The sequence below is a fragment of the Cetorhinus maximus genome, chromosome 10 (assembly GCF_964194155.1).
Source record: "Cetorhinus maximus chromosome 10, sCetMax3.hap1.1, whole genome shotgun sequence".
Taxonomy (NCBI): domain Eukaryota; kingdom Metazoa; phylum Chordata; class Chondrichthyes; order Lamniformes; family Cetorhinidae; genus Cetorhinus; species Cetorhinus maximus.
The window spans coordinates 106,744,522-106,756,685 of NC_135888.1; the positions used below are offsets into that span (position 1 = coordinate 106,744,522).

General features: G+C 43.1%; 1 protein-coding gene across 4 annotated transcripts in view; it reads right to left on the minus strand.

The window, feature by feature from the left end:
• The window catches only part of jade2 (jade family PHD finger 2), a 150,967-nt gene that overhangs the window by 108,728 nt on the left and 30,075 nt on the right, over positions 1-12,164 (minus strand). The gene's annotated exons all lie outside the window — the stretch shown is intronic.

The following is a 12,164-nucleotide window of genomic DNA, read 5'->3' on the forward strand; positions in this document are numbered from 1 at the left end:
CAAATGATGGTCTCGCCAGCAACACCCACATCCCATGAATGAATTAAAAAAAAGAGGTACAACACCTGCCCTTTTACCTCCTCCCTCCTCTCTGTCCAAGGCCCCAACACTCCTTCCAGATGAAGCGGCGATTTGCGTGCATTTATTACAATTTAATATGCTGTACTTGCGGCTCACAATGTGGTTTCAATGAGATCAAACGCAGACCGAGTGATCACTTTGCAGAACACCTCCACTCAGTCCGCACGCATAAACCCCAGCTTCCAATCATCTGTCAATTTAATTCTCCACCTAGCTCATACTCTTGACCTCTCTGTCCTTGGTTTACTGCAGTGTTTCAATAAAGAGCAACACGAGCTCGAGGACCAACACATCAGCTTTCAATTAGACACATTACAGCCTTCTGGGCTCAACACGGAGTTCAAATATTTCAGATCGTAATCTCTGCCCCCCCATTTTGTTTTTTCCCTATGCATGTTACGTTCTTAATCTTGTTTTCCTCTTTTTTGTTTTCAGAGGCAGCTGTTCACTATTCTGCCATTCACACCTTCTGTGGACACACCCTTTGTTTCTTTACTTGTTCCATTACCAAGCCCTTTGGCCCATCACAACCAACTTAATGTCTCCCGTCTTCTGCCCTACCTCAGACCTTCCCTTTTGTTCTTTTCCATCCTTCGCCATTTCACCTGCTTGAAAGCTATTATACCTCGAACTTCTCCCAGTTCTGAAGAAAAGTCATTGGTCTGAAAGGTGAACTCGGTTTTTCTCTCCAAAGATGCTTGACCTCCTGAGTATTTCCAACAGTTTCTGTTTGATTTCAAATTTCTCGCATCTGCAGTATTTTGCTTCTGTACGAGATAAAAAATTAAGACTGACAAATCCCCAGGACATGATGGTTTTCCAGCTGTGTTCTAAAGGAGGTAGGTGAGGAAAATGCAATAGAGGTGCCAGGATGGGCTCGCCCAGGAACTCCAACATGGCTTGCACAAAGCTCATGGAGTCAGAGTAGCTCCTTATTGTTGCAGGTGGCTATGCTATTGCACATATATCATGCCTGCCTTATCTCACAGGGGAAAGGCTGCCAGAACATGGAGAGGGAGAGGGGCAGATTCCCCTTCTGTTCCTCCAGCAGCCTTCTTTGTAAAGGGGTTGCTATTAAGTGTATATATTGCACATTTTTACTTCAGCATTCCACCCTAATTATCAGCCGAACCACCACACCACTGGGTAAGTTACAGTGGAGTGTGCCAAAAGCACAGCGAATTATCACCCCTGGAGACAAGAAAAGGAGCCAATTTAACTTAGATCTTAAACTAATGCACAGAGAAAAAAGTGACATAATGTCAAAAAGTTAAACCCTCTATTATCACAACCTATGGAACATAAGAACCAATTTAGTATTTTCTAAATATCTGCCTGACAGCTGATTCTTTGAGGGTAAACTGATTTTATATTTAGTTACAAGTATAACTGAAAATGAAATGTAATTTTTCTTCCATAATTAAATTGTCATAAATGATCAACATTGGCTAACCTGAAAGGTATTGGATCTGAGATTTGCAGCTTTCTTAGTATTGGCAATCAGAGGATACAGAACCTAAACATCATTCTACATTCTGCACACGTTGGGTCTGTAAACAGGTAGGCAGAGGCAGGAAATAGACAGGGGTCTATTATGTCTGATCCCTAGCCATGCAAGCACCCATCTAACTGCATTGCCATTTTTCGCAGATGGTGAAATACCAACATTTAAATGAGCTGGTAATAACTTGGAAACTTCATGCGTCCCATTTTCTGTCATCAACTCAATTCACACCAGAACAAAACTGGCATTCAGAGTTACTAAGTGATACCATGTAGGTAGGAATCAGATTAAAAGGAACAAAGTTGGTACATTATCAGGTACTATACAAATCTTGTTCTTGTTGCATCATTTTTAGTATCTTTTGTAGTTGCCATCTGCTTTTTTCCTCTGCTTTTATGCTATAAGTACCAGCCCTTTTCAGATAGGCCACACTGGCAAGGTAGTAATGGTGGGAGACCAAGCTGGTGAGGTTGCTGGGTAGGTGCATGGCAGCACCACCAACCTGCCCCGCTCCCCCAACCATAACCAGAGCAGAGAGTCAGAGGTACTCTTACCTGAATGGGGAGCAGTGCCCAAGAAGGCTTTGCTTTATAAAAGGATCCATCACAGAGTTATCCTCCATGCTGCAAGCAGGCCTGCAGTCTGTCTGGCCTTATGTACAGCCCCATCTGTGGTTATTAAGGTCAGCATAATTCTAGGCCAAGTTGTCATTCCAGGCTGCTAGTGGGCACATCTGTGACACAGGTCAAGCAAGTCTCAAATGCACTGCTGTCTAGAGCTAGCTTCCCAACGTGATAGGGCACTACAATTTCACCGAGTGACAGGATCCTTCAAAATTCAAGAAGTCAAAGATGGCACAAATGTGATTTAATTGCTCCTTTTATTGACGGCCAGATATATATTGACAGGAATGGATACCACTCTCTCAATGTGCAGGTTGTTTGTAGCTAGCTGTACATCAGCATGCAAGTCAACCTGGTGCCAGCTGTCAATTTGATATGGGAGAATTTTTGTTGACTAAAACGTCCAACAGCTGCATGAGCAATCCTGTCTACAGGTCCCTTCCCTTCCCACCACAAATAGGTCAGCATCTACAGATCTTTCTCTGTGCTCATCAATTTTCACAGTTACCTTTCAATTCACCTCATCAAAGCTACTTCCAAACCTTGCCAAGAACAATACCTGTATGCACAACTTTATTGCCATCATAATTTTACTGACAGCCACACTGCATGTGTGCACACCTTATTCTTCTAACCGCCATGCTTCCCCTTCAAGCAAATGTATGTTGTATGAGCACTTAACTCCAAATCTAATGCTTCTGCTGGTTGGAAGGCTGTTGCGCTGGGATGGAAACATCTTGAAATTAAGAGGTCTTCGCCACATAGCAGCTGGATCCCAAGATGGACCTGCTGCAGACAGCACCTGGTGTTCCATTGGTTGCTTGGCCCTGTGCCAATGTGGCCACACATGCAAGCACTGCTGGCAGCAGGACAGTGTGTTACCACCCTGAGAAAAGGCAGCATCGCACATGCTTATTTTTACCATGCCACCAGCACTGACTCTATGTGGCCACTGATCATGAAGACCATAATGAAGGTGATGACAGTGGGAAAAGAGCAAGCAATTAAAAACAGGCTTTTAGTAGGGTGAATGCATGCAAGGCTGAGAATGAACACCTTGAGTTGAAGACTAGAGGTTTAAAGGGCATTGTGGGGTTACCTGGACATTGTTGGTTGGTAAACAATTGAAGTGTTTCAATGCTTTGTGAACGGGATATCAATGTCAGTGGCAGATGTGTTTAATGCATCCTGGGGTTTACCATTGACCAGAAATTGAACTGGACCAGCCATACGAATACTATGGCTACAAGAGCAGGTCACAGGCTAAGAATCCTGCAGTGAGTAATTCATTTCCTGACTCCCTGACGTCTGTCCACCACCTACAAGGCATAAGTCAGGAGTGTGATGGCATACTCTCCACTTGCCTGAATGAGTGCAGCTCCAACAACACTCAAGAAGCGCAATGCCATTCAAGACAAAGCAGCCCATGTGATTGGCACCCCATCCACAAACATTCATTCCCTCCGCCGCTGTCGCACAGTGGCAGCAGTGTGTCCTTCAAGGTGCACTGCAGGAACTCACCAAGGCTCCTTAGACAGCACCTTCCAAACTCATGACCTCTACCATCTAGAAGGACAGGGGCAGCAGATACATGGGAACACCACCACCTGGAAATTCCCCTCCAAGCCACTCACAATCATGACTTGGAAATATATCACCGCTCCTTCACTGTCGCTGGGTCAAAATCCTGGAACTCCCTTCTTAACAGCACTGTGGGTGTACCTACACCACATGAACTGCAGCAGTTCAAGAATGCAACTACCACCTTCTCAAGGGCAATTAGGGATGAGCAATAAATGCTGGCCTAGCCAGCAATGCCCGCATCCCATGAATGAATTTTTAAAAAATCCTGGAGTGCATGGCTAGATCGGCTTAGCTTGTCTGCTCTGATCAGGTCATTAAAAAGTAATCAGTGGCTGGGCATGAAGCATTGGGAATTGGCACTGATTGGGTTTTCTATCTCCTGTCACTCCTGTTGGTGAGCTCAATGGTGCCTCCTTCCTCTGCCTAACTTCATTCAAAACAACTTCTAGATCTTCAGCACTGAACCTGGGAAGCCTGGCCCTCCACAGGCATTCCTGAGGTATATATAGTTTTGCATCCAAAACCATTTTTTGTTCGTGTTGCTTATAAGTTGCTAGTAGAAGCATATTCGTTTTCACCCCAACAACGACCCACCCCACTCCAGCCCCCTCCAATTCTGAGCTCCTAATGACTATGTCCATAGCGCTAGGAGCTGACCATCATTATTTAACTTTATGTGTCGCTAGAAACTATGACAGAAGCAGGACGCTTTGGGTTAGGTGGGTTTCCACAGTGCCATATTTCCATTTGAGATTTTGCCAAAATGGAAAATCTAGCTCCAGACATAATACAAGGCCTCATTGTTCAGAAATGTAAAGATTTTATTTGAGGTTGATATCTGAATAGTGTTTTGTATCCTCTTATTTTGTGTAAGCAATTCCCCCATATAGCTGAACTTGCCCACTCCTAAATTTCTCATGTTTGCCAGCCAAAAAATGCTGGCTGCTCTTGTCCAATATGCCAAAGCAAATATAAATACAGCCCACCCCTCCAGATGAGAGTACAAATTTATTTTTTCTGGCCATGCAAAATGCCCATCCTATATAGTGGCACATTGTACACGACTCAGTTTTTCTTTCTCGGGACAGAAACAATAAAGCAGTCAAAGATGACATCACTTAAATGCAATCACAACAGTCAGAGTAACTAATGTCAAACATGCAACGACACCTCATCCCGCCCCCACACTACCACATCACCATAGCCAATCAGTACTCATTCTGCAGCCAGAAAGGTAAGCAGCTTAGATATGAATAAAAAATAAAAATATTTTTACAACATTACATAAAAGTCCTCCATTTATAAACACACGTGCTGTATGGATTTTATAAACAAAGTAGGCACCAGGGGCTTGAGATTTACGATGAGTAAATCGCTCAAGTTACAGCCACCATAACTCATTTACTCTTTATGTGGTTAGCATTCCTCAGTGGTTTATTTTCAGTGAAGCATCGCTCGACAACACGTATTCACAACTTATCCTCAGTTCCAAGCACTCTGATTGTTTTATTTCCTTTGGTAGCTATCTTTTCTTCTCTGTTTCATATAATCGCAACAGACATGGACACCTCACAACATTAAGCAGCATCAGAGTGATCTCAGCTGCCCCAGTGGCTCAAGAGGCAAAGACATAGCATGGTGTGTACTGAGTTACATAGGGCAAGATGGCCTTTGATTCCAGCTCTACTCTGCACTGAGTCAGCTAATCTCACCCAGAACAATATTGAATCAGGTTCCACTGTGATGCCACTTACAGCTGATTAGCCTGCTAACTCCTACTTTCAAAATTTCACATGAAGAATGGTAACTTTGGTAAAGTAATGGGGAGCTCAATTAGTTACTGCCTTTGAGGTGGGGGGGGGGGGGGGGGGTGAAAAATTGGAAAGAGTAAAGAAAAAGTAAATAACAAATTTACTTGGAATATGCTGAGTAAATGGCAAACATCCATCACATCTTCATTACTTTACCAGCGACTTGCAGCGATGCTTTGATGAATTTCACTGCAATGTGATTATGCCACTGAACCAAACCTAATTAATGCCCACAAGCTGGGACAGAACAGCCCCTCTCTTCAACATTACACAGGCACATTGCATAAAGATTGCTTTTCTTTTCTTCACAACATCAATTCTGAAGCAACTCACTTTTTCCAAGGCTACAGTAGCCAAAAAAAGTCAGACTTAATTGCTCTATAACCAAAATCCCTAACGTTTTCAAAACTGTTAACTGAAATATCTCCCTCCTTTGCCAGTGCTAGAGGTCTGCAGGTTGCTGTACTGTTGGTTAATGTCAGAGAAACAGACTGGCTCCAGGTTAGCCCATGGGTCCTGCAGCATGGAGGCTTTGTAGTAATGTTCCACATGCGCTGGGGATCTCCTCTCGCCGCCTCCGCCGCTGAAAATCGTTCCAAAACCTTTTCCCCTTGTTGAGCAGACAGGTGTGTGGGGAGGGGTGAAGAGAGAGATTCTATTTGTCAAGGAAAACACTCTGCATTTTAGCTCCAATTCTGCATGAACTTGGGCGGGCGGGCAGGTGGTGGAGCCAACATAAAGCCGGGGTAAATGTAACTCTGAGGCCTCATTTCACTATGAGTGACAGGCTGTCCACCCAATGATGCTGGAAATCAGGCAGCCCGTGCAGTGGATATGCACAATTTCCATCAGGCCCCTCGAGAGTATCAAGGCTGAGCATAGCTCTTCATCTCTATTTCTCAACAGCATCCGACCACAAACCTTTCATACCCTTCCCATCTATTTTCAATAATTCACTGTCCTCTATCATATCCGTCAGCACACTCGAACACATACCATTCTCTTCTCATATCCTTACAAAACTCAAAGTCCTCCCAACATTGCTTCGTCACTGCATATTCCACACACTTAGCTTTATATTCATCACCTCCCGATCTTCATTCTAATTTGCTTCTTCTCCAGCATGCACCAGAAGCACAAGCCCAACACATCTCCAGTTACCTTTTCAACAGCTACCAATTCAGCTTCATTTTCTGTAAAGACGATACCTTATACAAGAGATAGGACCAAGACCAGGGAGAGGAGTACCCATCATCATAGCCCTCAGCCAAGAATCCCTCAATGGCTCCGACAGAGATATGGGGGAGGTTCCCCACTCACCTCCAAACCTAACAGGTGAAACCTGGAAGTAGGTGGGATGATGTTGGGGTCCCAACCTGACCTCTTCAATTTCAGGTATTTAACTCCCTGCTCACTGTCAAACCTACCTCAGCTAGGCTGGAAACGTTCCCCCTATTGATCTCGAAGTACTTTACACATTCACAGAAAATCAGCATTGAGTCACCTCATTTCAAACCTGAAAAGCGACTCTCCAGTTTTTACTCCTAATTCAGACACTGGCACGAGGTAATAGCCTCTCTCTGTAAACTGGCTTCAAGGTTTATGTTACTTCCTTGTATCTCGTGGACAAGAACTCAACACAGTACTGCACACTATGTAGTTTCAGTATGGCTTGATTGAATATGCTTTGTACTGTTTTGGCTATGAGTCAGCATTCTTTAATTGGTTTCTTGCTTGTTGCTATGCAATTGGATACGTCAAGTCTACTAAAAGGTCTCAGCCATGGCTCAGTGGTAATAACATTCTCACCTCTTGAGTCAGGAGGTCATGGATTTAAGTCTGACTCCAGAAACCTGAACACACAATTTAGGCTGACGCTCCAGTGCAGTACTGACAGGATACTTCACTGTCTCAGGTGCTGTCTTTCAGATGAGATGTTAAATTGATGTCCTATCTGTCCAATCTGTTGATATAAAAGATCCCATGGCCCAAAGCTACACACAATATTCGAGACGTGGTCTCACTAGTGCCCTGTATAATTGAAGTATAACATCCTTACTTTCATGTTCAATTCCTCTTGTAATAAAGGGTAGCATTCCATTAGTCTTCTTAATTACTTGCTGTACCTACACACTAATTGTTTCACATATACTCTGCACCTTGAAATTCTGCAGCTGTTCCCTGTTCAAGCAATACTCTGCTTTTTTACTCTTCCTGCCATAGTGAACAACCTCACATTTTCCTACATTCTATTACATTTGCCAGATTTTTGTTCACTCACTCAACCTACCTATATCCGTCTGCAGCCTCTTTATGTCCTCTGCACATGATACTTTCCTACCTATCTTTGTGTCATCTGCAAATTTAGCTACCATGCCTTCACTCCCCTCATCTAAGTCATTGATATAAATTGTAAGAAGTTAAGGCCCCAGCAAAGCCCCTGAGGGACTCCACTCAGAACCAGAAAAATACCCATTTATGCATATTCTCTGTTTTCTGCCAGCCAGCCAATCTTCTATCCATGCTAATATGTTACCCCCTACACCATGCGCTTTTATTTTCTGCAATAACCTTTTTTTTGTGGCACCTTATCAAATGCCTTCTAGAAATGCAAGTGCAGCACATCTACAGGCTCCCCTTTATCCACGGCGCATGCTACTCCTTCAAAAACTCCAATAAATTGGTTAAACATGATTTTCCTTTCTCAAAGCCATGTTGACTCTACCCAATTACCTTGAGTTTCTCTAAATGCCCAGCTTTAAACTCCTTAATGATTGATTCTAACACTTTCCCCACAACAGATGTCAAGCTAACTGGCCTATAGTTTCCTGTAATCTGCCTCTCTCCCTTCTCGAATAGAGGGGTTATATTTTCTACTTTCCAGTGCAATGGAACCTTTTAGAATCTGGCGAATTTTGGAAAATTAACACCAACACATCTACTACTTCATTAGCCACCTCTTTTAAGGGCCTAGGATGAAGTCCATCAGGACCCGGAGACTTGTCAGCCCACAGCTCCATCAGTTTGCTCAGTACCACTTAATTAGTGATTGTAATTTCACTCCCCTCTCCCTCCCTCGTGATTTACAGCTATTACTGGAATGTTTTTGTATCCTCTATAGTGAAGACAGGAGCAAAATATTTGCTCATTTCATCCTTATTATCTACTATTAACTCCTCACTGACACGCTCCAGAAGGCCACACTCACTTTATTTAGTCTTTTCCTTTTTAAGTACCTGTAGAAACTCTTGCTATCTGTTTTTACATTTCTACCTGGCTTCCTCTCATACTGTAATTTCTTTCCCCTGATTAACCCATAAGTCATTCTCTGCCGTTCTTTATATTCTGACCAATCATCTGACCTGCCACTCATCTTTGCATAGTTATATGCTTTTTCCTTAAGTCTGATGCTTTTCTTAACTTCTTTAGTTAATCTTTAACTTTTAATTGAAGAATTATCCTTTATACTAGGAATATACTTATTCTGAGAATGCTGAAATATCCCCTTAAGCAGTTTCCCACTGCTTCTTTGTTGATCTATCCCCTAGCCTCCTATCCCAGTTCACTTCAGCTAGCTCAGCTTTCATGCCCAAATAGTTGTCCTTATTTAAGTTTAAAATACTGGTCTTAGATCCACTCTTCTCCCTTTCAAACTGGATGTAAAATTCAATCTTATTGTGGTCGCTGCTACTGAGGGGTGCCTTCACTCTGAGGTCATTAATTAATCCTGTCACATTACACAATACCAAGTCTAATATAACCTGCTCTCTTGTTGGTTCCAGAAAGTGCCGCTCTAAAAGAAAACTCTCTCGAAAGCATTCTATGAACTTTCAGCCGCATTGTTGGGCAGATTTGGCATGCGTGCTGTCAATGACACTCTTCACCATAGGGGAGGCTGCACTCGTATCAAAGCCTTGTTCTTGCTCTGCCTGCTTCTCTCCAACAAAAGGGAATGAAATGAAATTAGCTCTCATTGAATGTAGAGCATCAGAGACTTTGCTCATGCAACAGTGGACGACAAACTGTGAGATGTTGCAAACATCTATAGCACCAGCCTGAAAAAGCCAGACACACCTTCAAGCTACTGACAATGCTGTCCTCACCCTGCTCTGAGATTGCAGTTGTGGCTGTAGCAGGTGCAGATTTCAGTGAGAATGTCCTTACTGAAATGTGGACGTCACACACATTGTTCCTTGCCAAAGTTCAGGCAAAGAAACTGCTCCTTGAACAACCTGGACAGATATGGCTCCCTGCTGAAAGTCTTTCTTCCCATTCTCCTTCTCGTCCCTTTTCCAGCAGCTAGTTCTGATCTGGCCTCTCTTCTTTTTCCAAGTCATGCTGTATTCAAAGGGGATTGTCTACTGGAGCACCCGTGTCTGTGATCAACTGATTTGTGCGGAAACCCTGGAATCAGCACCAACTCCTTCCGCACCTGCTATACCACTCTGTCGACTTCAACGACTTGAAACAACTATAGAAAGCATAAAACAGTTTAGAATTGAAGTAACAGCCAGAAGAAATCCACCAGCAACTAACCTGCAAGTAGTCGATGGTCCCTTTCAATAGCACCGGTAGTGGGATACTTTGTACTGTTGAGCATGTGTTCAGCTGAGGTTAAAAGGTGCTTCAAAATAGCAATGCTGATATCATATCTGTTGCTGATTTGCATCATAATCTGCCTGCTCGGTATACTGTCAGCAGCTATTCACTGCACGCATGCGCTAATGCCCTCACTAATATGGCAGTGTGATTCGCCCCAGAAACATGCCATGATGCTGTTTTGGACACCAAATGACACCCGTAATACACAAACAACAGGCACTACTGATCCAAATTTCACAGCACCTGTTTCTTGGTTGATTCCAATGATTTGTTTCATGGGGGATGGGAGGGGAGTTTGTGGGGCTTAAGTGGAATGAGCTGTCAAAAATCATTTTAGCTTAAATTAAATCATGTAAATTAGTCGACCGTAAATTAATTTTAGCCACCAGTTGGAGGTGAAGTAATTTTGGAATTGTTAGTTTCTTTCAGGCGGTATACAGAAACTAGAATTTACATAACACTGAATGGGATTTGGCTGCAGAGATGTGCACAGTGAGTTGATGCAACCTGTCCATTTTTCTCTCCTTCCCTTGATTCACAGCCTGCACTTGCTTTTCCTCTGTCACTAGAGATATAACATTTCAAATTGGGTAGCAGACTGAAACGTACCTAAGTGGATGTGGGCTGTGCCTCCGTCAACAGACAGGAGTTAGTAAATGGCATTCACCAACCATTTCATTTCTAGATTTAAATCACAGTAGATTAGTCTCCAGAAATGATAACATCATGAAAAAAAATCCAGAAGTGAGCATAAATACTTTGCGAAAATCTTGGTTATTTACTCACAACTTAGGTATGTTTGTGTTTTTATGTTGCTCATGGAATAAGCTGGAAGTCTACCGTCTCCACCTCACAGCTTGTCTAACCTTGAGGTTGGAATGCATCCTACAGTGATACCAGGGCTCACTGTTATGGAACTTGCTGTGGCTCAGCGGTAGCAATCTCGTCCGAAACAGAAAGTTTTGGTTCAAGATCAACTACAGGGATTTAAGCACAAAATCCAGGCTGGCACTGCAATGAAATAACAAGGAAGTGCTGCACTGCCTTTCAGATGAGATGTTAAAGTGAGCTCCCATCTACCCTCTCAGGTGGATGCAAAAGAGCCCATCGCATTATTGCAAAGAGGAGCAGAGAAATCTCCACAATGCCCTGGCCAATAGTTGTCCCTCAACCAATTTAAAACAGATTATGTGATCATTGTCGCATTGTTGTTGGCGGGACCTTAGACTACACAGGTCGGCTGCCATGTTTCCCACATTACAACAGTGACTACATTTCAGAAATTACTTCATTGGCTGTAAAGTGCTTTGGGGAGCACCAAAATCATCAAAGGCACTATAAAAATGTAAATTTTCCTTCCTTTCAAACTGTTCCACAACTTATATGAGAGCAACATAGAGTAACTTGATTCTCTCCAGCTCTTCCCTGCATTCTGTTTTATTCAGTTTTCTCCCTGTACTTCACATCATTGTCAATTCTAGGAATGCAGCATTTTTGCTGTCACACTTTCATTATATGCAAACAGAGAAATTGATTTCTAATCATTTCTTCAGAATTCTCCTTGCAGTAGACGAGCCCCCCACAGTGCATGGCACAAGCTGAAGTCACTAACTCTCAGTCAGTATGGGCATACAGTTGAAGCTACCCGGGTTAGCACAATATTTGATAAGTGGAACCCTATAGATCCAATCAATTCATTTATTCTTGCCAGATTCAGCGTGAGGTGCTATCTCTTTATATTCTATTGCCTATAAGATCCAGGACAAAAGTTGCATCTTAACAGAACTTGGATCCATTTTACACCACCAGCGTACATTGGCTGCGGTGTGTACTGCTGCACTGCAGCTACTCACCAAGGCTTTTCAATAGCCTCTCCCAAATTTAGGGGAGATGATGGTGCTAATCCAGAGGCCCAGGTTAATTTTATGGGGGCACGGGTTCAAATCCTGCCACGGCAGC